At 38.5% G+C, this 4,104-nt stretch overlaps 1 pseudogene across 1 annotated transcript; it reads right to left on the bottom strand.

Annotated features, from left to right (window-relative positions):
• Positions 1-409: 409 nt before the first annotated feature.
• Positions 410-2,179, bottom strand: LOC149202934 (cytochrome P450 78A4 pseudogene; annotated as a pseudogene). The gene is made up of 2 exons (XR_016253694.1): positions 1,147-2,179; positions 410-1,042 (listed from the first exon to the last, which is right to left on the bottom strand). The product of XR_016253694.1 is annotated as a cytochrome P450 78A4 pseudogene (transcript).
• Between the last annotated feature and the right edge of the window lie 1,925 nt (positions 2,180-4,104).

Genomic DNA, 4,104 nt, shown 5'->3' on the forward strand with positions numbered 1-4,104 from the left:
AATAATTAAAAATCAAAATTTGATCGCAAATTGCTTTCCCAGATTCTAACCCGAACTTTCTTTAAAATTACAATAATCATACCAAGCGTTTTAATATCTGAAAATCATCTGTACAAAATCGAAATTACAATAATTATACCAGGCCTTTTAATATCTTAAAATCATCTATACAAAATCGAAATAACTCCAAAGTTTCAATATTGTCTGGACAAAATCGAAATTTCTTACAGTCATATACGAGAAAATGAATTAGGAAATGCTGTTTCTATGTGTAAGGTTGTGGCCGTAATAAGGGAATAAGTACAAAGAAAACGTTGTTTTATATATAAGTTGGTGGTTGTGAGCAGGGAATAATACAGTAAAAGCCCATGAGCGAATTAGGACACAGTATAGCGGCACAGAATTGTTGTTAAGTTGAAGGAACTGGGATCCTGCTCACAATTATGGTTGTAAGGGGCGTTGCCATTTCACATGATAGTTTAAGCTTCTCTGTCAGGTCCACCGGATGGTTAGGAGAAGGCACCCATCTGAAATGATGAAACAGTTTAGCCACCCACAGCTGAACGGTCCGGAGACCCAGAGCCTTGCCCGGGCACACGCGACGACCGGCACCAAAAGGTGCAAGCCGCAGGTCGTTTCCCCGGACATCCACATGTTGTCCGCCTTCCGATGGGAGAAACCTCTCTGGACGGAATTGATGGGGACGTTCCCAGATGTCCGGATCGTGGGTAATGGACCACATGTTCACCATCGCCGTCGTGCCCGCCGGAACGCACATCCCGTTTGCCATGAACCAATCCTCCGTGCAGAGGCGGGCCCATGATAAGAGAGGCCCCGGCGGATGCATTCTCAGAGACTCTTTCACCACCGCCTGTAGATACGGCAGCTTCTCGATGTCGGCTTCTGTTACGCTTCTGTTGCGCCCGACAAGCGCGTCCAGCTCTCCCTGAAGTTTGCTTTGCACTTGCGGATTGAGCAACAGTTGTGCCACTGCCCATTCTGTAAGCAAAGCCGTTGTGTCTGTGCCGCGGAATATCATTTCCTGCATCAAACCAAAATAAGAGACGAATTTTTTTAATTCTAACCATAAAACTTTTAATTCTAACACAAAAATAATAATAGTTGTGTCGTGCTTAATTATGTTACCCATAGAACTGCGATCATATCATCGTCGTCGAGCTTGTCGTCTCCTCGGAGCGAAAGCAGGACATCCACAAAGTCTGAGTCGGCCGTGTCATCCCTCTGTCGGTGCTCGTCGATGATGTTCTTCACAAACGATGAAACACGCGGAACAAGCCGAGCGCAGCGGCTGTGGATTCTGAGTGGATCGAGCACTCGTAGGCATGGCAGATGATCAGCCCAGTTGAATGCTCCAAGGAGCTCGAATCCCTCATTCACCATCTCGCGAAGATTCTTCTCAGTCTCGGCATCCACCGACCGTCGACCGAAGACACTTCCCATTATATTATTAAGGGCCGCTTTCTGGAGATGTCGACGGAGCGTGACGGCGCCGCCATTAATATCAGACTCATCCCTTATGTCGGAAAGCATTGTCGTGCAGTCCACCTGACGACCGACTTCGTGGGCCGCAATTCGGCGTGGAGAGAAGAGATGAGTAGCAGAAATTCTTCGCAGGAGTCGCCAATGGTCACCGTTGGGCGCAAACCCCATCGCCCTGCCGAACATTAACTGCTGAGCGGATTGTTTGAGTGGTCGGTCTGCGAAGTGAGGGGAGCTGAGCAGGTCTCTGGCCACGTCAGGATCCGATGTAATCACGGCTGGCGTTGAGCCCAAGCTAAAGGCCATGATTTTCTTGGCACCATGGAGACGAGCCAGATACTCAAGATTTCGGTGAGCAAGTCCGACGCTCATGTCCATGAGGCTTCCGATAACGGGCCATCCTTTGGGGCCAGGAATGGCGATAGCTTTCTTGTGTCTCGCAGCAGCCCATGCACATCCTCCAGGGCTGAACCAAGAGACCATTGCACCACAAACAGCAACAATAAGCAGTCCTATATAGAGTGACCACTGCCCCACTGTAGAAACATGGTCCGTGGAATGTAATACATGGTCAGGTACTCCATTCTTTGTAAGAAAAATGGCGTAGAGCCACCAGCCCCTTGTTGAAGAGGATTCAGGATTCTCCATGGCCTAAGATACAGACGTAAGTAATTATGGAATGAATGAAGGGAAAGCGAGTTAAATGGAAGAGGAGAGGACGTCTGGAAGAAGAGCGCACGCCCTCTTATAGCCGGAGGAGTGAAGCAGGGGGGGTCACGAGGACCGACAAGAAAATAACGTGCACCATCTCCGGCCTTATCCAGCCCGATTTACTTTCCTACTGGAACAGGGAATACCAAATCCATTGAATGTGTTCCACGTCATCCTAGAAGGCGATGCATGGATGCACGATATTAATTCCTCCTTGCTCGGCAATTCATTCCATTATGATTGATGTCATCAATCTTGTCCGCCGTCAGACAGATGTGATGAGAGGGCAGCTTTGTCAGTAAATATTTGTTCTATGAAAGCAGAGGTGGAAAGAGTGACGACACCCTGAGACAGATATCCATTAATAAAACCCTACACAAGTGGGAGGTCAAACGTCTATCACTGAACATCATATGCTCTCAAATGTGGAGAGGTCAAGGAACAAAGATTTCACAATTATTATGGTTATAATTCACCCCATTATAATTTTTTTATTATTATGAGTCATAAAAATAATTAATATACAAGTAAAATATATATATATATATATATATAAATCTTAATTATGAATTTTTTATGGAGATTCTTAATTTGTAAATTGCTTTATTACAAACTATTACTTATCTATACTACATGCTGAAAAAATCACAAAACATTTCATGTAACACTTGTTCATATCACTTTTTCTTGTAATTAATGAATCTAATTGAATGAACCAAAAACACTTAATTACTTTGAAAATAACTATCAATTTTAATTTGTATATATTACTATGGCACAATTAAATTTTTACCTTTGATTAATAATTAAATTAAAATTTTTAAAACCTCATTTCAAAATAAAAATATCTGTCTGCATAATCGTTATCGCTCAAATTAAACTTCAAAACAATTTTTTTATTTTTTAAATGCGAAGGTTTTGATTATTTACTTATCTATTGGTTAACCACATATAAAACAATGTATACTCACAACATTCACCTCCTCTTAGTTATTGCGAGTAAACGAAGTTCAATAAACACTATCGTGGGTCATTAGAACGTTTCGCCGAGTTCCATAGTGGTGCATGCGTGGGGTTGTGAAAGGGCAATAACCATACTTGCTGCTTAAGTTACAATGACATTAAAGAGTCTCTTTTTCGTTTGGTGGAGTTGTCAAAGTGTAATAACCATACCGTATAAGTTACAGGGACATTAAGATTCTCATTTACACTTAGCGACAACACACAAACGTTAAATTTTGCTGTTTTTCTCTAAGGTTTATGGTGTTTTTCTTGTTTGTAATTTTGTATATTATTGGTGTCTGTTATAGATTGCGTCGAGCTTTTTGCGTAATTAAATTAAGTCATTTCCTCGTAACTGTATCGTTTTAATGCGATATAAGGTATAAAGTTTAATTCATTTGATTAATAATATATGAATTTTTAAATGGTTTTTTTATTCTTTTCGTTGGATAAATATTTACTAAATTCGAATCTTGAATCTTATCATTTATTTAATATTTAATAATATTAATATTACTAATTAAGTTTTCTCATTATCTAAAATAATTTTAACTTAATAAAATGATTTTAAATAATTTTATTATTATTTTAAATAAATTAAAATATTTAATTAAATTAATGGCATATATTTCAAAACCAAGAATAAGAAAATTTTAATTATTATAAAAAATATTAATATAATAAATGTCTAAAATATATTTAATAAAAATAACTCAATACAATAATAATTTATAAAATAAAAGTATTATATCATGAATCACATGAAACATACAATTAAGTAAATAATATCTACTAAAAATTATATATATATATATATATATATATATATATATATATATATTTGTGTGTTAATTCAATAAAACCAAATCAAGAAATAATTATTAAAATAAA

The sequence above is a fragment of the Pinus tabuliformis genome, chromosome 2_1 (genome assembly GCF_031772625.1).
Source record: "Pinus tabuliformis cultivar Carrire ecotype Pingquan chromosome 2_1, CPIR1, whole genome shotgun sequence".
NCBI lineage: Eukaryota > Viridiplantae > Streptophyta > Pinopsida > Pinales > Pinaceae > Pinus > Pinus tabuliformis.